This window comes from Palaemon carinicauda, chromosome 6 (genome assembly GCF_036898095.1).
Source record: "Palaemon carinicauda isolate YSFRI2023 chromosome 6, ASM3689809v2, whole genome shotgun sequence".
Taxonomy (NCBI): Eukaryota; Metazoa; Arthropoda; class Malacostraca; order Decapoda; family Palaemonidae; genus Palaemon; species Palaemon carinicauda.
The window spans coordinates 166,562,306-166,586,577 of NC_090730.1; positions in this window are offsets into that span (position 1 = coordinate 166,562,306).

A 24,272-nucleotide genomic window follows, 5' to 3' on the forward strand; every position below is an offset into this window, starting at 1 on the left:
TGTCACAAGCTTATTAAAAAAAGACGTAATAAACGCCACCGTGTCCATTGCCTGGTTGGTCCAACTATCTCCACAAACAACATTACTGCTACACTAAGCCTGGGCTGCTGCTGAAAACTTTTCTTTGCCACTTTATGTTCACCTGTTTCTAGGGGTAAGTATGTAAACCACTATCCATGGAAACTGTGTCAACATGAAAAAATCAATTACACTATGATGGGACAACATTGGTCAATGATAAGAGTAATCTAGTTTCATTTGCTCAAAAATTGGAAGAAGTTATAACAAAACAGATCTTGAGTAACTTTTCTTTTGACAACTTCATCTTGCCTATCCTCTTATTGTACCTCTCCTTGTCTCCAATTCTAGTTGCCTTTTCAAACCATACAGGGAGTAGGGCGTGCTGCAAATGAATATAATAAGACAAGGTTGAAGGACCAAAATATAGCAAAATATAGTGGGGGGAAATGTGGAAAAATTAAAATTATAGTTTAGAAATAATACAAATTATTGATATTTCAGCAGCTGACTATATAGTTCTTCACTCAAAAAAGCAAAAAAAAAAAAAAAAAGAAAAAAGAAAAAGCGGATAGTACAAGCAAGAACAGGAATAACTGCCGACTATACAAGCTGTGTGTGAACGACTTGCGCACATTGGCTTTCAAAATGTAAGCAAATTGCATGATATTTTTTTTAATCCATCTTTATATACTATAGAGTTAGGCAGCTTTTTGTTGTTTGATATATCGTAAAGTAGACCTATTTCTTTCTCACCTTTTCTTTGTATGATGTATGCAGTTGTCCATCTCTTAGGCAGCAGTTCACTATAAAAACCCTCCTTCCCAATTTTACATAATTTAGATATTACAATTTCAAGATGTAATGAGAAGGTTTTTGGTATTTTTTTTCTAACTTTTAACTTCACCATCGTACACATTGTGAGTGATCTAATCTCCTTAACGCTAGACAATTTTCTGCATGTGACTAGCAATTGAAAATGATTGTTGGGCTCATTTCTTTATTGTTTACCTTCAATATCTAAAATGGTGTTTTGACAGGAAAAAAACCCTTTCCTTAGGAAAGCTGTGTGGGTTCTAAGAGCTTTCAAAGAAATAATGTCTTCCCTGTGTATCAATATGCATAGTACAGACTTGATCACTGACTGCCACCTTATCTTAGTGAACACCCTTGGAGCTGTATTGAGGCCAAAGGGCATCACTGTGAACTTATATGAACTCCTCCCATGCCAAAAATCTAGATAAGGTGGAAGTTTGGTATACTGGGATGTTTTGAGTGTCCAAAGAGATGAATAGTTCAGGTCCAGACCCCAAGTGTTGCAATTGGCTAACTTATAATGGATATCATCTTGAACGAGTCTCATCTGATATATTGAGACGAGATAGGTTTAGGATCACACACATGCGTAGAAGTCTCTTTTCAGTGTTCTGAACTGTCTTATCATTGTTTATTACCTAATCCAATGCTGAACAGATGAGGTTTCACATACAATGAGATTTTAGCAAAACCATCTACCCACATAGAGGAGAAAAATGTAAATTAGAGAATTGAATATCCCAAGCCCTACTCCAAGAGGCACAACTGACACTATGATCTTGGCAATAAGCATTGCATCATGTTGGTAAGATGCACTGAAAATTTGTTTTACTTCTCTGTAATAGAAAATTGATAAATGAAAATTAAAAAGTCCCACAAAAGGAGGGGCCCTAGCTATCCTCCACCCCAAAGTTAGCATACTACCACTATTACAGTTCTTTTGAATATGAAAGAAATTATAACTAGGCAGTAGGCTAACTCAAATTGACACTAGAAGGCTAACCCCTAGTTCTGCTATCATCATATAGTTGAAACTTAGATCTGCTGAAGAGAAGTTAAATTAGTTAGAAATAGGGCTCGAGTATATATTTTTTCCTAATTACTTGGTAATAAAAATTCAAGGCTTAGTAAAGCCTATGTTACCACTCCATCTCCCAAACAGCTAATAGAGAAAAAAATTAGGTGATGGAGGCTCTAGTAACTGTGTGGAACTTTATTATAACCCAGTATGTAAGCAAAATCTGCCTTGGGAGGAGGCAGCTGTTTCCACCCCAGATCATTTAGTATATGAAATGAAAATGCTGTAAATAAACAAGTGTCGACTAATCAATCTGTTTTATCCGTTATGTAAATTCCCCTCAAATAACACTGTTATTACTAGGTCCAAGATAAAAATATTGTGTACCACTAGACATGAAGTTCATTCTAATAGTCAGGCCTTCTCCATCATGAGGCTCTATCCTGCACAGTATTCTAGAAGTTTTATTCCAGCTTGGACCAAGTTGTGGAATAATTTTCCTAATCAGGTAGTTGAATCAGTAGAACTTGAAATGTTAAAAATTGCAGTAAGTGTGTTACGTTGAAGAGGCTGACAGAAGCCTTTTTATAGTTTATATATGAAATACGTTTTGACGATACTGTTTCTAGCATTTTATTTTAATTAATCATTATTTCTCGTATCGTTTATTTCCTTTCATCACAGGGCTATGCTTCCCTGTTGGAGCACTTATGCTTATAGCATCTTTTCCAACTAAGGTTGTAGCTTGCCTATTAGTAATAATAATTTTAAGTATTGATTTCCTGGAAAGCATTGGTTTTCTTGTAATGAGAAGTATAGCGAACTATATTGTTCTTCAAAGGAAAGTAATGACAAGCAGTTTGGTTCTTTTGTAGAACGGTTGTAAGAAATATAACAGCTTGGCATATATCTATCACTTCCCTGACACCTTCATCCCTTGTGGGGTGGCCATGAACTTTAATTCCAGGAAGGTTTGTACACATTTTTTTTAAGTGTATTATTGGGTCCTTTAATTGGCCAGACAGTATTACATTGGATCCCCCTCTCTGGTTACAGCTCATTTTTCTATTTCCAACATACACCAAATGGTGTGGCCTATTCTTTCAACCATCTCCTCTGTCCTCATACACCTGACATCACTGAGTGGCCTATTCTTTCAACCATCTCCTCTGTCCTCATACACCTGACATCACTGAGTGGCCTATTCTTTCAACCATCTCCTCTGTCCTCATACACCTGACATCACTGATATTACCAAACAATTACTGCACCCTAGTTGTTCAGTGGCCACTTCCCTTTTGGTAAGGGTAGAAGATACTCCAGCTAGGGTAAGTAGCTCTTGTAGGAGGAGGACACTCCAAAATCAAACCATTGTTCTCTAGTCTTCATAGCCTCTGTACTGTAGTCTTCGACTATTTTGTGGTAGAGTTCTCTTGCTTGAGGGTACAATCGCACACTATTCTATCTTGTCTTTTTGAAGGTGTGTATAAATGAAAGATTTATTTTAATGTTGATATTGTTCTTGAACTTCTCTTTTAGTTTATTCCCTCATTTTGTTTCTTCACTGAGCTATTTTTCATTGGGGCCATTGGGCTTACAGCATCCTGCTTTTCCAACTAGGGTTGTAGCTTAGCAAGTATAAGAAAAAAAAAATAGGAGTGGGTCACTGGCCCTCCTATTAAAATATTCTTAATATTCTATTCCACGAGTATCAATTACGTCAAGAGTTTGAGCGTGACAATCCCTTGCAAGAAACACATCACAGAAAATTTTAATCCTGCCTTTCTACAGCTACAGGTGGCAGTCATGCAACCTTTATCACATTTGAATGAGTATGTTGAGCAATTCTGGTGGAGCTGTTATGTAGTGAGTGGAACCAATCCTTATGTAGTTGCATTCCAACCCTAATTTGTTGGAGACTTAGGTCATTTCCCAACCACATTTGCACTTAGTGATATGTACGTGAGGAATGAAATCGAGCAGCTGCATCTGTAGGAACCACAGAAGCCAAAGGGAATTTATTTTTAATGAGTGACTGAGCATGGCACAGAAATCTCAAATCAGGAGGGGATTAGCATTAATTATGTCCATATAAGTGAAGAATGAAATTCTTTCCTACTTCTGTAATCTTTGCAGATTCAGCAGATGGTTCTTTAAATACATTAACAAGATCTTATATTTCATGTTTTTCCAAAAGCCTATAAACTTGTTTTCCCTGTCTAAAAGTGTTGGTAGTGGTGTCCGACTCGCTACATGCACGTAGGAAGAGAATGTCCTTGATGACTAATCCAAATTTCTTGGAGTTGGTGTGTGCATCTTGCTTTCTGTATTTCCTCTGCCTGGTTTAAAGATTATATGTTTGTCCTTGATCCAACCAAGGCTGTACATACATACATATACCAAAGGCACTTCCCCCAGTTTCGGGGGGTAGCCGACAACAAGAAGAAACAAAACAAAAAAAAGGGGACCTCTACTCTCTACGTTCCTCCAGCCTAACCAGGAACTCAGCCGAGTTCAGCTGGTACTGCTAGGGTGCCACAGCCCAACCTCCCACATTTCCACCACAGATGAAGCTTCATACTGCTGAGTCCCCTACTGCTGCTACCTCCGCGGTCATCTAAGGCACCGGAGGAAGCAGCAGGGCCTACCGGAACTGCGTCACAATCGCTCGCCATTCATTCCTATTTCTAGCACGCTCTCTTGCCTCTCTCACATCTAACCTCCTATCACCCAGAGCTTTCTTCACACCATCCATCCACCCAAACCTTGGCCTTCCTCTTGTACTTCTCCCATCAACTCTTGCATTCATCACCTTCTTTAGCAGACAGCCATTTTCCATTCTCTCAACATGGCCAAACCACCTCAACACATTCATATCCACTCTAGCCGCTAACTCATTTCTTACACCCGTTCTCACCCTCACCACTTCGTTCCTAACCCTATCTACTCGAGATACACCAGCCATACTCCTCAGACACTTCATCTCAAACACATTCAATTTCTGTCTCCATCACTTTCATTCCCCACAACTCCGATCCATACATCACAGTTGGTACAATCACTTTCTCATATAGAATTCTCTTTACATTCATGCCCAACCCTCTATTTTTTACTACTCCCTTAACTGCCCCCAACACTTTGCAACCTTCATTCACTCTCTGACGTACATCTGCTTCCACTCCACCATTTGCTGCAACAACAGACCCCAAGTACTTAAACTGATCCACCTCCTCAAGTAACTCTCCATTCAACATTACATTCAACCTTGCACCACCTTCCCTTCTCGTACATCTCATAACCTTACTCTTACCCACATTAACTCTCAACTTCCTTCTCTCACACACCCTTCCAAATTCTGTCACTAGTCGGTCAAGCTTCTCTTCTGTGTCTGCTACCAGTACAGTATCATCCGCAAACAACAACTGATTTACCTCCCATTCATGATCATTCTCGCCTACCAGTTTTAATCCTCGTCCAAGCACTCGAGCATTCACCTCTCTCACCACTCCATCAACGTACAAGTTAAACAACCACGGCGACATCACACATCCCTGTCTCAGCCCCACTCTCACCGGAAACCAATCGCTCACTTCATTTCCTATTCTAACACATGCTTTACTACCTTTGTAGAAACTTTTCACTGCTTGCAACAACCTTCCACCAACTCCATATAACCTCATCACATTCCAAGGCTGTAAGGAGGATTAAAAGGTCTACATCTTCTCTTACAATTGTTATTGATTCAGCCATGGTAGATTCTTCAATAGAAGTAACAACAATCGGTCTGTCTGCATCTTCAGTAGCCTGTTTTACTGTCTAACCCTCATTGTTCAGTCTAATGGTGAGCAATGTCGTAAGCCAGCTATTATTTCTCTCATTTGAAAGAAACCTGTTAACTTGTTTTGAGCACTGTTTCATCAAACATTGTCTGTGGTAGAACAAATCATTCGCCGAGCACGCTTAGCACATTTTGTACTTTGGGCTGCTAGATAATCTTTGTTTTTCATACTAAGCATCAATCTGAATTTTGTTGTCACAGAAACACACCACAGGCTTGGTTTTTTTGTTTGCTAAAACTGTCTTCTCCATATCTTTTTCAGCTCATACTATTTTTTCAGCTGGTAGTTCACCCCTATGCCTCAAAAATCTTACTGAAAGTAAATTGACATTCTTCTGTATTTTCTTCCTGGTAGTTACAAGCATGTGTCATTTGCTCTTCAACTATCACGTTTGGGAAGACCACGTTTCATCCCAGAATATGCTAAAGCATGTGTCATTTGCTCTATAACTATCACATTTGGGAAGACCACGTTTCATCCCAGAATATGCTTAAGCATGTGTCATTTGCTCTATAACTATCACATTTGGGAAGACCACGTTTCATCCCAGAATATGCTTAAGCATGTGTCATTTGCTCTATAACTATCACATTTGGGAAGACCACGTTTCATCCCAGAATATGCTTAAGCATGTGTTATTTGTTCTATAACTCACATTTGGGAAGACCACGTTTCATCCCAGAATATGCTTGGTTGTATTTTTTCCATGCAAGTTCAATAGTACCTTGCCTCTGCAGCACCTATAAAAGGGATTTTGACGAAGGAAAAATCTATTTCTGGGGAGAGACCTGTGGCGCCGGGCGAAAAGTCCTTCTTGTATACCTTTTCTGATAAAAACCTTCCAATTATACCAGAGAAAGATAAAAGCATGGAATGCTGAGGTTACAACCCTCGTGCGAGCACCTTTTGGGTGTCGTGTATAAAGCAAAGGCGCGTGAAATCCACTATTCACAGGTTGTCTTCCATTTAGTTAATTCCTTCGCCAAAGGGATGGGCCGATACAGAGGCCCTAGACACATCCCCATCGCCGCACCACCCACGCCACGACGCGAGCGCCATCTGAACAACATCCTTCTTTTTGGAATTCAAAAGTGTTGAATGTTTTCGTTGTGCTCTCGGTCTTTTTTATCTATTGTGGATTTATTTTGTCATGTCCGAAGCTCCATCTTCACACATTCCAATGTTAAGTACCATAGTTTGTTTTGACAGTATTTTATTGTACCGGGCTTGTGTTTTATATCCAGTATAGTCTGTTTTATTATCCCCGTCTGGCCTTTCATGGCGGCCATTGTTCGTTCACTTGTTGGGGAATTCATCTTTATCTGCCCGTTTAGTACTCTGTCACTTAGGTTCTTGGTTAAGTCCCTGGCCTTATGCCTTTAGAACCGTTATTATTTTTATTTTTATTTTTATTTTATGCTCATGGTACTTTTTGCAAGTAAGTCCAGCCTACGATCGAGATAGCGATTTAGCTTTGTTTTTGTTTAGTAACCGCCCGAGGCGTTCGTCACTCGACTCGGTTAAAGGAACAGTGCTATTTATTTTAAGTTTTAACGGAGGCTATTCTTCGATCGTAGTATTATATGGATGTACATTTTTATTTTATACGTTTTTAATAGTGTTTTGTGATTTTTAGTCCTGTTTTTGTGTCCAAGAGAGCGGGAGATTGGGGTCCCCGTTTTCTGTTCGCAGTCACGAGTTACCCCTTTCTCTCGTTTTCTTTCTTAGCTTCGGTGGGGGAGCGGATTTCCCGTTTTCCGTTTTGTGCGTTCAGCGGGTTCTCCCTCCCTCACCTCTCCCCCTCTGGGTGGATGATACATTAGATAATGAGAGTACATAGGGTTTTGCCCCACTCATCATTTCTCATTTCGCCCATTTTAAAATGTCCCCAATGTGAAGAGTCAACACGAACAGATTCGTGCTCGCCTGAGGTGTGGTTTTTTTTTACCCCTTCAGGGGGGGGGGGGGGGGGCGTTCATTAAGAAGTCAAAATGTGGTACTAGACTTTCGAGAGATTTAAGGCACTTGAGAGATTTCCTGTCTTGGCCGGAAAGCTTAAGCACTCCTTGCGTTTGTGTACACCTTCCTACATTTTTCATGCACTCACTTTTTTCAGGCCTTTTAATTCATATTGCTTTCCATTTAGTGCTGCAATCTATTAATGTCTTCACAAATAAAGTATTTTTTTAATAAAGACTTTCCATAATAAAGCAATCACTGGTAAGGCTATAGGTCTGTTTTCATAGTCCTGAAAGAAAAGAACCACAGTTAGCTTAGAAACTAAAAGCATTATTTAATATTGCATACAAGAAAGATAACCACATGCTAATCAGGTACAAGGGGGAAAAAAAATTAGATGAAAATATTATCATACTCCTTGCACCAAAATTGTGCTAAAAATATCACAATAATGAGATTTTATAGGAAATTTGATGGGTTAATACTAGTGTTAATGGTCCGTAGGGTTAATTATAGTGTAAATGGTTTGTAGGATTGATTGGTGTCTATGGTTCATAGGTTTAATTATAGTTTTAGTGGATTGTATGGTTTATTATAGTGTTAACAGATCGTAGAGTTAATGGTAAATGGAGCTAAATCTGGTGTTAATTGGTTCATAGGGTTTTAGTGTTAATGGGTTCGTGGGGTTAACTCTAGTGTGGTTTGGTCCATAGGGATAAATAGTGTCAATTGGTTCATAGGTTTAATTCTGGTATCAATTTGTTCGTTGGGTTAAGGGGACCGTCCGCCATGTCCGCCATTTTTTTTCTAATGAACCAAATTACACCATTTCTATATATGTTTTAGACATATATAATACCTTCATCATATATAAATTTAAAGTCATTTGATCTAAAAAAAATAATTTCGGGTTTATTAGCAAAAATCATGATTTAAAAAAAAAAAAATTAGGTACATTTTCCCCGACTACTATGATACCAATTGTATTGAAACTTTTACCATAAAACTACTCTTATCAACCGAACAATTCTGTCAGACAGAATTTTGATTTTCCTTTTTTTTTTTTTTTAATGCATAATAATTTTTTTTCCTCGTCTAGACGGAAAATAATCGTGAAAAAAAAGTAACCTGAAAATTAAAATTTTGTCTGACAGAATTGTGGCATTTTTGTTCTTTTCAATGATATCTTTATCTTTAAAATTGAACAATAAATAACTGAGAAAAATGTACCTAAGTGCGGATAAGTATGTTTTCGAGTTATGAGCTCCTAAAGATTTGCCATGTAAATTTCTGCATTTTTCATAAAAAAAAAAAATGAAAAAAACATCATTATGGAAACTTACTTGTTATTTTTATTGTTAATATTGTTGATTTCTACAGCAAGGCTCCTGGTCCCCCCTCCTTAAAAGGGGTATTAATACCCTAAGTGTACTAATACACTTAGTGTAAGGGTGTCGGGAGCTGCCGCCTCCCTCATTGTTGCCAGGGTTTTGCAGAGCTAAAATGCTCCAGCTTTATATTCTTCTTGTTTCTCTGTCTTCTTTGTTCTTGTTTTTATTCTCTCTCTACTTCTTGCTCTTTCCGTGTCATAAATTTTGAGGGAAGTGTCTATATCAGGACTTTTTCCAAATAACTTTACCATCAAGTTCCTTTGCATGTATCCAAAATTATTTTCCAAAACTGTTAACCTTGATGCAAATTTTTACTCTAGACATGCCAAAAAACTTTTGTTTGGGGCACTTCATCCAAAGCCTATAATGCAGAGATTCGAGTCCAGCCTTGCAGGTATCTTTGCAATAATTTGTGGTCAGCCAAACTATTGAAAAAACTTCTTATGTGTGTGCGAAGCTCATAGGGTATTCCTGCAAAATGATTTTTCCTTGTTGCATGTGATGGTATTTTTTCTTTTTTGGCTACAGCTCTATTGTAAAAACACCATGATTCAGGCCCAGCAGGGCACATTTGATGGACTGGGTGTTCATCATCAGATGTCAAGTGATAATAGCTAGCCCAAATAGCATTTCTCAGCTGATCCACTGTTGTGTTTATATTATTTTATTGCCATACCATAATATGCTTGAATATTATTTATAATGGCTTGGGTCAACTTGTTTTTTCCTGACAATAAACTTCTTTTCATCTGTTTTCCGCTTTTTATTGTTATGTATTCACTCACTTCAGATTTCATTTTTATGAGCCTGTGGCCCATTCTTTTTTGGGCATGACAAATACACTCCTCCTTCTCTATCTTCACACCTTCATATGGCCCTTGGCCGTTATTCATTTCACATACTGCATTGTATGCACTCGAGTCCCCATCCCCAACAAATGTTTTATATCTGAAACTATTATTCAATGATCTCGACCACATTCTTTTTGCTTCTTCTGCTTCCATGGCACCAGATTTTCCTTCAAAGTTTTTATTGCACTTATGTTTTGGCTTATTTCCTTCTTGTCCTTCCTCTTTTCCTTTGTCACATATTTTGCAATAATTACACAAAATTTCACAATCGAGTACTTTCCCTGTGAATACATCAATAACGAACCCTACACCTACGTGTGACTTATGGCCCCTTGATAACCAAGTTCCATCAAAAGAAACATTTATATCTATTACGCCATTTTCATCAGGTATTGCCAACTTATTTTCTATATAAAATTTCTTTACATAATCATATGTATATTTCTGCATATCACTGTAATGTTTTTCCATTTCTTTATAAAGATAACCACTGTCTGGCATAAGATCCCGCTGCCAGAGGCTTGCAGAAAAATCCTCCCATTTTATTCAGGCCTGCTCTTCCTATACCTGTAGTAAGAGAATGATACACTTCTTGTAAATTCGCTTCACCAAATTTATGACATTCCCTTCCCCTCCCATGTCTCCTTGGGGGGGAGGTAGCTAATGTCCGTATGGCAACCATCACAAGATACTCTAAATGTTGTATCCCATCTGTCCCTTTCTGCGTGTACACTGACTGACTTTCTACAGTTTCGCTTTCTACAAGTCACGCCTCTCATCATTCCTTCTAGCTGTTTTCTTGAAATTGTGTATTTTTCATCATATTCTGGGATATCACTAATATCAATCCCAATTCTATGATCAGAACTGGCGGTGAAATAGTGTCCTCACTCACGTACCGTGAAGTTGAAGGTTGAGGGCTTGAAAGCAATTCCTGGCTTATATCCTGCGACGTGGATGGCTTAGGCCCGCCAAATTCTCCTTCATCTGGCAGCGAAAAATGACTAACATCCGCCGAGGTAGAAGGATTAGGCTCACCTCTCTCTCTCGCAGACAATGCGAGAGCCGATGACAAAGAAAGCGATTGTTTTTTTTTTAGTTTTTCCTTCCGAGCACTCGCTAATTTTGAAAGAATTTCTTTCCTTGTACCCCTTTTTATAATGCTTTTCCTTGGCATGATGTAGAATTCACGAGGAATTATAAAAAACACTAATAAACACGTGGGCGAATGTAAACAAAAACACGTGCGTCTCACTCTCACGAAGTCTAAGACGATACTGTCGTGTGCCGTCTAACTGCGTGTGCTGAGAGGGTGTTCACTGAGCTCTCTTCCCCTGATACATTACATCATTGCCAGACATATGAAATTCGAGAAAAAAAAAAACGAAAAAATCGATGTGTATATAAAAAAAAAAACACGCAAAGACGAACTGTCAAACTCAGTCGCGCAGACGACGTCCCAGGATGACGTCATGATTTAAAAACCCCCGTATCATCATCATTTATGAAAATATGGGTCGAAACTCCTGGAGAGCATGTACGATATGTTTTTCTATACATAGACAAAACGAATTTTCAATTTTTCAAGTTGGTATGCCAAAATACCACGGCGGATGGTCCCTTTAAATCTAGTCTTATGTTAATCTGTTCAAAGGGTGGGTTCTCGTGTTGATGGTTCATAAGGTTAATTCTAGTGTTTATGGTTCATAAGGTTAATTTTAGTGTTAATGGTTCATAAGGTTAATTTTAGTGTTTATGGTTCATAAGGTTAATTTTAGTGTTTATGGGTCATAAGGTTAATTCTAGTGTTTATGGTTCATAAGGTTAATTCTTGTGTTTATGGTTCATAAGGTTAATTCTAGTTTATGGTTCATAAGGTTAATTCTAGTGTCTATGGTTCATGAGGTTAATTTTAGTGTTTGTGGTTCATAAGGTTAATTTTAGTGTTTGTGGTTCGTAGGGTTAGTTGCATTGATTGGTTCATAGTAATAGTTGTATTTATCGGTTTTCATAGGGATAGTTTTAGTGATTGATTCATAGGGTTAGTTGTATTGAGTGGTTGAGTTATTATATTGATTGGTTTTCATAGGGTTAGTTCTATGGTTAATTGCTAAATAGGATTAATTGGTTCATATTGTTTGTTGTAATGCTGGTTGTGTAATTCAAGGGACATGTTACAATTGCCAAGATTTCTAATTGGGAAATCACTCCCAAGACCTTAATGGCTGGCTCCTGGCCGGTAGGTGTGACAATACTCCTTGAAGATTTACCGGTGCTATTTATATTATATTTTTCTCTAAAGAAACTGCAAAAATTACCTATTTCCGTTAACCTTGACTAGGTTTCTTAAACTTATGGTTGTACAGTATAGATGTTACTGGCATAGTGAAATTTATCAGCCCATAAATTTAAAGTATATTGTGAAACCTGTCAATTCCAAATATTTTTACTGAAATGTATTTTAATCTTGTAAATGTTTCCTGTAGTGTGATTCATAGTATGTAGTAGAAGTTGTCATGACTAAAATTGATAAACTCATTGTTTAAGTTGAAATTAAAATATCTTTAGAACACTACCTTGAGAAGATGACCCTAACGGAAAAATATAAAAAAATTGTAACCATAGTAAAATTTTTTACTGTATTTGAAAAATACAAATCTAAGTCATTGTTTGACTAAGAATGATACCAGGTTTTACAAAATAAATTTGTTTGAGTAATTCAAATACTGTTGTTTAAATATATTTTCCTTGGTTTGTTTAAGAGAATAGAAGTAAGAAATAAAACTAAATATTTTAATTTTTCAGGTTTTTTGGAATCTACTGAGTGAAACTTCAAGATAGAATTTTGATTGACCAAGGAAGAAGGCAGCCTGAAAATGCTGGATTTAAAATATCTCAAGTGACACCTGTAATAGCACCGACGAAACTTAAAACACACATAACCATTAATTTGTTTATTTTTTAGAAAGTTCAGATTTAGTCTGCAAAGAAAAAAAATGGTTTTGTCAGAAATTAAGGAACATTAGAATTTTCTCAGATGCTCTCTTAACTTGTGGGGGTGATGCTGTCAGTGCACTATAGGCATTGCTTGTGTAGGTCTTTGGAGGGTTCTTCCGGCCCTTATGCACTCTTTCAGATACATGCGTTTTTTAGATGTATACATGCCTTTTTTAGATTCGCTCTTTTAGATGCACTCGCAGATACACGCACTCTTCTAGACACAAGCATTTTTTAAGATGCTCTCTTTTAGATACAAGCATTTTTAAGATGCACTCTTTTAGATACATGCACTTTTTAGCTACACTCCTTTTAGATACAAGCACTTTTAAGATGCACTCTTTTAGATACAAGCACTTTTAAGATGCACTCGTTTTAAATACAAGCACTTTTAAGATGCACTCTTTTAAATACAAGCAATTTTAAGATGTACTCTTTTCAGATACAAGCATAAGATGCACTCTTTCAGATAACGCACTTTTTAGCTGCAGTCATTTAGATACGAACTTTTTAGATGCACTCATTTATATACATGCAATTTATGTACTCATTTGTTAGCACCAGGTCTCCCTGTGCAGCTGCAGTTGTTTGCTCCCTGAAAATTGGACGAGATGTACTTTGAGATCAAGATCACTCGTGAGCCGGTACTAACTTGATTCAGAGTTAAATCACTCAAAGACGACAGGATCCGCCCATGCGTGACCTGCATTTGTCAAAAACAAACTTTAACAACTCGTTAACGTTTGCTTAGTCAAACAACTGTTGAAAATGTTTTACCTTTAAAAAAACTTCGACCAAAAAGAAATGTATTATGACAAACAATTCAATACAACAATTATAATTTTCAGCTCATCTCAAACTGTATAATGTTCATAATATTTCCCCTTAAATAAGAGCTTGGTCCATTTATTCAAATGTTTTTATTATTGAACAATGACCACGGTCAATCTGAAATTAACATAAAACATATTTAGAATAAATGATGAACAATGTATATAACTCAAATGAACATAAAACATTAAGAATAAGTGATGAACAATTTCTTAACTCAATGTTTATAACCCTCTATCCCTGACAAAATAAAAGATAAGCGACTGCTTACTGTGCTTACTGGTCTTTATAAATACACTACAGTATCGTGATTCCATCTTGATTCACAATAGAAGCGTGTAATTTTTTTCCTTCAAATATTCCTTAATTTCTGTAATACTTGCATGTTGATTATATTACTTCATCCTTCAACAAAAATATGTATCTTGATTTTTACATCCCCCTTCAGTGTAATGTGATATACTTTGAAATATTTTAATGGGAATCTAGCTTACAGATGTCAAGCTGAATGATTGCTACCTTATAGAACATAGTTTATAGTAAAACATTTTAAGCTTATTATGGCTAGTCTTGACTTTAGTTAAAAGTACTGTAAGATGGAAGTTTCTTGAGGCAAAATAATTCCTCCAGTTGGGTTAACTTCCAATAAGATAAGAACTAAATCATGAACTTGATAATTGGAGTTGAGCAAATTATTGCAAGAACATCCTAAACTATATTTGGTATAATTCTGAAATACTTATCTACTACACAAGGGCTAATAACTACTGTTAAAGTTAAAGGGTTTCATTAGACCTAATATGGTATGAAAAGTTTCAGAATGCTTAACTAATTTGTGACTTCTACTGAACTTGTTAATTTTTCAAAAAGAAATAAAAAACAATACTTATTGAACATGTGTTTATTTGATACCATTTAAGAGTTTTACAGTTGAATAAGTTTTTTAATTTGTGCATTGTATTGGCTTCAGGAAAGAGAGTGGGTGATTTCAGTTAAGTGGTAACAGCCAGTGCCATTCGTTGGTTGCATAGGGACCAAACGCCTATGTTATATGGAAGCCAATAGTTGGTTGTCATGGAAAAAACTGCAGAAAAGCCACGTGTTTTCCTTAGTTCAGTCTGTTTTCTCAATTGCTGGAGGTTTGATCAGTTTCTCGTTAATAGAATATTATGCAGCAGTGTTTCCAGTAACAATTTACTTAAATAATTGGGGAAGGACTCCTTTTCACCAAACTTCATAGTATGAATTATTATAGTTTACCCTCAAAAAAAATTTGGCAACACTTTCTTTAGAAGTTAGTCTTGTATAAATTAAGACTTGAAAACATTAAGGGGGACAAAGTCCATTGTCTTTGAATTATTTGTATAAATATTTTCAGGAAAAAGATTCAAGTAACACTTGCTTTAACTTCATGGAAAACCTAAAAGACCAAATTACTTTCAGCAATTTTATTTGACGACGACATAAAGAATCTAACTTCCACTTGAGGAAATTAATAAATTTAGTGAAAAATTTATACCTAATTTAGTGAACTTTGGTCGCATGCCACCTTCAAATTTAGTGCTTTTCATTAGATCAACGCCCTTACCAATAATTTGCTAAATGGGTGAATTAACCGGTTACATCATAAATTTCTCCATATTTGATAATCATTAAAACTTCTTCGTTAGCCAGGTGATTTTAATAGCATTAAAAATAACCTAATATATTCAGTTCAAGAACTAAAGGAAAATTCCTTTATGAAAAACATCTAAAGCTTGAAAAGCTCAATCCTTACTGTTTGTTACAAAAAGAAATTCAGTTACCAAAATTACGTGGAATTTGTATAAATGACTACTGGTAGCCTAACTTGCCCGTTACATTCTCACCAAATGTCTTATTAAAAAAAGGGGATCAAATTAAAGCAAAAAAGGAATATTTTAAACAAATTTTAATATTCAAGAATTTATGGGTCATCCTTAAATCTTACAACGTACACAGTTCATTTCATTACACCAGACTCTCCCAGCCCTTTCAAAAGCAGACGAGATAACACAAATGCCCAGATCGTCTCGGAAAATAGAGCATCACTCCGTGTACGTAATTGAGTCGGGTAAAAAGGAGGAGACGTGCAGCGAATATTCTTTCTATCCCTACTTCCACCTCCAGCAGGATAGCCAAATCGGACCGAGGTCAACCTTCTACTGCACATGGACCACCAGGCCATTATAGATTTATGTAGTTTGAAGATTCTTCAATAGGTATTCTATTGCCAAGATTTTAATCTAAAATATTTCCAGTAACTATTCTATTGCCAAGATTTTAATCTAAAATATTTCCAGTAACTAAAATTTTAATTTTGATCTTGAAAATTCAATTTTAAAAATTTCAATACTTTCAATCCTATCTTCTATAGCTGAATCTGGGTTATGTGTGGATATTAGAAAAAAAAAAAGAGAGAGAGAAAATAAAACAAGTCACTAGGGATAAACTGATTCCTGAGAGAGAGAGAGAGAAAGAGAATGATACAATAGGACACCATAGGATAATCATAGAGAGAGAGAGAGAGACACTTTCAATTAATGAATAACATTTCTTCTAGGCTTTTACAAATGTAGACTTTACGAAACAATGTTATTGCTGGGTCTAATATTCAATGAATAAAAACTTTAAATACACTATATCGGCCTATCTAAAAAATTTAGTTCTATTTAAAGTTATAAAATTAGATTTACCGAGAGCAATGATTGTAAAATCTTTCGTTATTTTGGATTGCAATAAAAGGGTTAACCATTCTATTGTCGCTGGCAATGTAAAGCCTTGAATGGAACATTCGACAGATTTAATTTGGCCCATAATAATGGGCAGAGATTAAATAGAATTTGTAATGAGGGAAGCACAGTGCGATTACTTGAAAGGCTACTCCGGAAAACTATATTTATGGTAGGTTTTTAAGCATTAAAACATATCAATTATCGATATTCTCTTCGAGGTCGAGAAACTGAAATGGTAAACTCATTCGAGAGTTAATGATAATGTAGCTTAAGTATGATTTAGTGGAAGTTTTGTCAAATTTATCAAGGAAAGTCCTTATCAAATTTGATCTTGGTATAATTTTCATAAAATTTATCAAGGAAAATCCTTATCAAATTTGATCTTGGTATAATTTTCATAAAATTTATCAAAGTAGAACTAGATTAATTTACCATGGCAAAACATTTCATTCAACAATGAGGTGGTCTAAAGTTCCAAGGAGTAAAATGTCAAAGTTCTTTACAGATTTTAGTCTAAGTTCTTTGCAAAATTTAGGCTTCCATAAATGAGGGATCATTATCAAATTTCAATATCTAATTAAAAGATTTCACCACAGTTCTATTAAATCTCATTTCTCAAATATATCTGCATTTGTGTAATATTTCTTTAGTGAATAATATGGGGAAAAGAAGAATTGTACCTGAAGGAAAATGGAGGTCAGGATAAATGAAAAAGTGGAATTGAATTGAAAGTGGGATTGAAAATAAGCAAAAAAGTGGAGTTAAATGAAAAGTGGAATTGATTTGAAAGTGGGATTGAAAATAAGCGAAAAAGTGGAGTTGAAAATATGGGATAAAATAGAGTTAAAATACGGAACCAAGTAGAGTTGATGACAAGCAAATAAATGAGCAATTTCAATATCCAGAAAATCTGTAAATAGTTTGTTGTATTAATTTTCTAATTGATATAAAGACATTCATTTAACTTAGTACAATACTACATAAACATTCTACGATAGCTGTTCTTTACATACCCAAAACTGGAAACGTGTAGACTAATCCCCTACATCAGCTTACATACAGTATATATCAAGGCAAGTAATATATGAAATGACCTTAACTACTAAACTTTCCTAACAGAAATAAGCTAGTTATTTACCTGTTCATCATTCAAATAAATTACATTGTTGAGATTTAATGCTGTTAAATATTACCAATTCATTTGCTACTATTGTGCCAGAGCAACAAATTAGAACTAATAATTTTTTTGCGAAATGCAATTACACAATACTATCTACCTATATTTATTTATCAAAAAAAAAGAGAGAGAGAGAGAGAGAGAGAGAGAGAGAGAGAGAGAGAGAGAGAGAGAGAGAGAGAGAGAGAGAGAGAGAGAGAGAGAGATTTCACAATAAGATGTCCATGTTTCATGGTTTACATATCCTCACATTGAAAATATGCTGGTTATAAAAACAATTGTAAGCTTAAACTATTTTTACAAATGAGCCAAACCAAGTGAAAGTAATCGGGTTCTAAGGAAACTGGTTTGCAAGTTCTAAAACATGACCAAAGATAAGCCATTGGGAATTAACGAACTGGCAAATTACAAAAATTAAACGTGGGGTTACAGTAAAATACTTTTGTACCCTTTTCTTTGAATACAATAGAACTTGTGAAACCAGTTTAAAAATGTACAGTAATGAGAATGACGAAACAATGCAATAAGAAAACACAGAGAGAAAAAAAAAAAAAGTGTTCATAATAACGCGAAAATATGTAGGGAAGATATGGATTGGAATATTATGTAATGGTAAAATAGTAAAGATTAACATAACAAAATAACGTGCTAGAAGAGCATTTTACAACGGGGCGACTATTATTGTGAATTCATACTTGAAAAATGTATATAAAGCAGTTATGGATAAAATAATACTTAGTAAAGATTAACGTAACAAAATATTGTGCTGGAAGAGCATTTTACAAAGGGGGGTCTATTTTCAAGAATTCAGTACTTAAAAATGTATAGAAAGCAGTTGCGAATAAAAAATATTAGAAATCGAACAATTTTGAACCACTGGCAATAAAATTAATCTATATGTGCAGGCAACAAAAAGTAATTAACATGATATTTACAAATAATTGAACTGGTATTTGTGTTACTGTTTTAGAATGTATTTCTTCAAGTACCAACATGTGATCAAATTTTCTTACCAAAATGCTGTAAATCATAACAGTCAGAACTCATACATTGTAAGAGAATCTTTTTGGTAGAAATTAATTCTAACTTCAGAAGAAAAACAGGAAAGTTAAGAATATTTTGAGGGAATTTCAACCAAACAATTAAAGAGTAATAGCTGTGAAACTGGAAATCAGTAGGTGAAAATTTCTAGATTGTTAAAAGCTTGGAATTAATAGAAAAGTTTTAAATAGGTAATATTACACAAGATTTTACAGTTTACTACAGTATATACTGACCCACGTACATAATACTAAAGCCTGATATTAAATTTAATCAAATCTTAATAACTACATCCTCAATGACATTAAATTCAAGCACTAAATCTCAACAGAATATCGTTAATGACATCTCATTCTAAAGATGAAATCTCAACTTAATGCTCTGGCTATAATCAAACAATGATTTTCGGTTAACTCAATTTTTTTTTATCAAATTCATTTCACGTATTCTCACTACCTTTCAACCATCTCATATCTATTTAAAATCTTGACAATAGAATATCAATGAGAAATTCACACTACAGACACTAAATATGGACATTGTGGTTTTTTATCCCTTCTTTATTTCACGTACAGTCGTTGATGCACAATTCAGATGAAATGGGAACATTTGTGCTACAAGCTGGTACCCCCTTTTAAATGAGCCAAAGAGTCTTTAGGTGTATCAAAAAGTCCTGTGACAAGACGAAGGATAACATCATGAGCTTACCCATAAGCAAGTTCATTTCAAGGGGATTAATTTCTTTTAACTTCCAACATTTGGCAAGATATGTGGCAACTTATTCTTATCAATATAAATTTAGTTTTTGGGAAAACAAGATTCGTGATTAAACAAGTTTGGCAAGCTGCATGACAACTTATTTTCTTACCGTCTATATAACATTTGGTAAAATCATATAATTCGTGATTAAAAAAAATATTTAGCAAGCATATATAGAAATACTAAAGGCAATCTCCGAGCATGATGATTACGATGCCTTAATTTATGATTTTCATGCATATCTTAATTTGCTATAAAGCTATTAAATCATTTTAGATTTAAAAGTGTTGCAAAATCGTAACTAGATACAAAAGTTTTTCACAAGTCATTAAAGCAAGTGTTACTCAAGTCTTTTTCCAGAATATATTTAAGTAAACAGTTCAAAGAAAATTAGACATTTTCCCCTTAAGTTTTAAAGCCAATTTATACAAGTCTTCAATCAAAATAAAACATTTTGCCAAGACATTTGAGGGTAAAATTATAATAATTCACATTACAATAAAAGTTCTGATGAAAAAATCTCCGCTGAATATATGCAAGTCTCCAAATCTCCCATTTCTAAGCAAATCATTACTGGAAACACTCCTGTTTAACATTCCAGAAACAGAAAACGGACCACACCTACAGCAATTACAAAGAAAACAGACTTACCTTGGAGGAAAAGGACTTGACCAAATGTGGCTTTTCTATCATTCAGTTTCCATGACAACCAACTCTTGACTTCCATATTACATTGTTCAGGTTTTTGGTCCCTGTACCACCAATTGAATGGCATTGGCTTGATTACCACCACCTGAAGGCACCCAAATCTCCTTCCTGGAGCCAATGCAATGCTGGCCTGGAGGCTCTTTATTTTCATAATTTTTTCCTTTCCAATACATACAGACATTGAGAACAGATACATCATATTTTAAGAAACAATCATCACATTACATACTGCAATTTTACAAGTTTCCATTTGTCAATGAGAATTTTCTTTTACCTGAAGCTAGGAAAATTTTTGTTTGTTTTAAGGTTCTCATGAATGCCTACATGATCTGTAATGGTAAATTGAGATTAAAGATATTAAACATATAAAAAATAAATGAACATAGCATTTAATCCCCTTAACTGTCCAAACTGAAGGGGAAATAATACAATTAAGAATCAGGTTAGGGAGACATGGATTACGAGATTCAAAAACAAAGGAAATTATAAAAACATACTACCACTTTGTACCTAGTGACAAGCACAACACTGGAAGACTATCAAGGGGTAGAGAGCAATGATATAAACAACAATAACCTTCCAAGTATTATACAATAATAAGAAAAATCCAAGACATTTAAATAATCCGAGCAATCAAAAAAAAAAAGAGAGAGAGAGAGAGAGAGAGAGAGAGAGAGAGAGAGAGAGAGAGAGAGAGAGAGAGAGAGAGAGAGAGAGAGAGAGAGAGAGAGAGAGAGAGAGAGAGAGAATATAATTTACAAAAGGCGTTCTTCTGACGAAAAGCAAAAATTTAGAAAGCAGTGGAACAACAAAACTTCATTACTAAAGATAGCGAAAAACTGGATATGTAAGCAACATCATAAAAATAAAACCCTATGCCAAGAAAAGACTGAGAAACTAAGCAAAATCTTGGTATGTATTGTTCTGGGAACAATTTAATTGATGCACAAGTTGACAAACTCGAGGCAAACCAGTTTGATGTAAAAATTATCTCAAGTTACCTACAGTAAATGCTACGGTCCATAAAGGTAAAAGTGATTGAAATTCAAATAATCATTTATGAAAAGGACGAAAAGTGTATTATGGATAAGGGTACATAGAGCATGACTTGCTAGCCTACTTTTACTGTACGAAATATTGACTATGGTTAGGAATGTAATGACAACTGCCAGCCATAAAAGGAAATAATAATTGAATTTTGTTACATTTCTAAATTGTATGATACATTACAGAATAAAAAATATAATCAACTTGAAGAGTTGCTGAGCTTTAAATAATGATAGTAATCGTAAATAATGGCCTTTCATACAAATAATGAAACGAAATCCTGAGTTTACAAATTCGTTTAGAAAACAATTTTGGTGGTACCGATTGCCTTAATGTTATTAAAACTTACAAGTAAACACCTAGTTTTTTAATGTGTGGTGATGGTAGACATGATACTGTCGATTTAAAAACTAAAATCTATCATAGAATGACCCAAATGTCATCTTAAAATAATTGTTCGAAGACAAGGAGGAGGATACTTGAGGATTCCGTCAAAGAGGAGCCCTAATTAAAACTAAACAGTTAAATTGAAAGTAAACAAACGGAAAAGTTAACTATTAGAAGCCGCACGTCAGTAAACCAAAGGCATAAAAAGAAAAAGATTTAATGTTATGAAGTAACTATTAATAATGTGGCTTAAGGTTAAAAGTTCTCACTAAAGTACTTGTGTCAATATTTCTGTCCATACAGACCATGCTTGTTAAATCTATTAAGAGAATTCCTCAGGGCCAAAGAGAAACTTGTAAAACAAAATATAACATTGAACATGACATAACAGGCAACAAACATGACAATAGATAATAAATGGATCTCATCTGGAAGCCGTAATGTTTACAGTGACAAATTTCCATGATTTATAACTAATTTAGGAAACTGGTGTTCAATAACCTAAATGCACAAAATCCTTGACGAGATTCATTAATTCTAATAAAATATCTCGTCCGAAAAAAAAAAAAAAAAAAAAAAACGTCTTTACATAGTTCAGAATATAAAATGACAACCAAAAAATATAACTTTTGATCAGTTTAAGAGAATTAAAAATTGCATTAAACATTTGATAAATCTAATTTAACCGAGATGTTTTTTTTCTACTAAAGTACAATACTCCTCAAAAGGTCCTTAAAAAACCAAACTTATATCAAGTTACTTTTTCAAAGTAGGATACGAATAATTCCTTTCAGAACTTATTTTCCCAGATGATGGGTTAAACTAACACTATTTTATTTTTTGAAGCTTGAACTATAAAATAATTATTTCTAATCTAAAAAAAAAAAGGTTCCTATTATTCTGAAACTATGTAATGTTAACGTTTTTGTTGTAGGCTAGCTTACACTCGAAAACCAATTATTTTTACTCAGAAATGTTGAAATAAAAATTTCTAAATACATCTGGTGTGAGATGTTGAAGTAATATTTGCTAATCATTTCTAGTCTGAAATGTGGAAGTTGAGTAACTATTATTTCTATCTGAAATTAGTAACATTCCCTAATCATTAATAGCCTGAAATGTTAAGTAACATTTCTTTATTTATAGTTTGAAATGTTAAAGTAACATTTGATTATTTCTACTCTAAAATGTTGAAGCAACACTTTTCAATAATTCACATTCAAAATGTTGATCCTACTTATTTCTATTCAAAATGTTGAAGTAACATTTCCTAATTATTTCCAGTATGAATTGTAAAAGTAACACTTCCTAATGATTTACAGTCTGAAATGTCAAGTAACACTTCCTAATTATTTCCAGTCTGAAATGTCAAGTAAAATTTTCTAATTATTTCTCGTATGAAATGTTGAAGTAACATTATCCAGCTATTGAAACTTAACAATAAAAATTCTAAAATCTATTTAATTTGAAATGTTGAAGGGAAATTTACTTTCTCACAGTTGGTTACTAAACAGAAAAATATCAAGAGACTTACATTTATGAATTAGTATACAATTCCTATCGCTAAGGCAAAAAGTCTTAATAGTTGAGAAAACCAGACCATAAGATCTATGGTAGATTACACAAATACTTTCAGACATGTAACTATTTACTAATAATGCATGGAAAATAAAAAAATAACTTATAAAAACAAATGCAATATTACTTAAAGTAAACTAAACCATTACATGCAAAGGTAACAAAGCAATCCAGATGAGATTTTCAAGTTTATACCAGTATTAAGATATTCCATATTAGCAAAACTTTAAAAACAAGACGACTAAACTGTGAATTAGGAGAATTTTACTTCAAAATGACTAAAACAGTACTGTTATTACTAAAGAGGTTTATATAATTTCTATCTAATTTCAAAATATCTTTAGGTAATTTTTACTGCTGTGAATTTTAAACAAACCTGTTTTCCTCGTGTACTTGTAAATAAAGAAATATAAATTTAATTACCAAACTAAGTATATACAGTAATATAAAAATCCTATCCATGGATTCAAAATTAATTTACGTCCAACTTCAAATTTGGTACGGAAATTATTTCAAATAACAAAATGTAGCTTTAAATATAATTTTATATACAAAATCAAGTAATTTGATTCAGAAAAAAGCATAGGCTAAAACAAAAATTTAAAGAACTTTCAAAGCAAAGTTAAAGCAATAACTAATTTAGTCTCAATTATTTACAGATATTCATGATATATCAAAAGAACTAATGACTCAGTTTTTCATTTGAAGACTTTTCATTTTCTCAAATCTAGTAAAGTATGAAATCAGTAGGAATATCTTAATAAAGGGAAAGCATTCTTATACATAAAATCAAAATGATAATTAAAACAATATCAGTAAGACTTAAGTCTTGAAAATGATTTCACACACAAATTTGAAGCTCAAAAATTTTTTCAAAATAAAATAAAATATTATTGGAGCTAATATGAAAATCCTTATAACTCTATGCAGACTATTTTTGAAAAATTTGAATGAATGACAGCACTGAAAGGGTTAAAAAGCTACTCTTACTTTTAAAAGTATTGAAATAAAGTTCAAATTATATACTGATTAACATTGAGCTTCAGAATTTTCCCCAATTTCAAAATCAATTTTAAAGTAAACCTTTACTATTTTTAACATC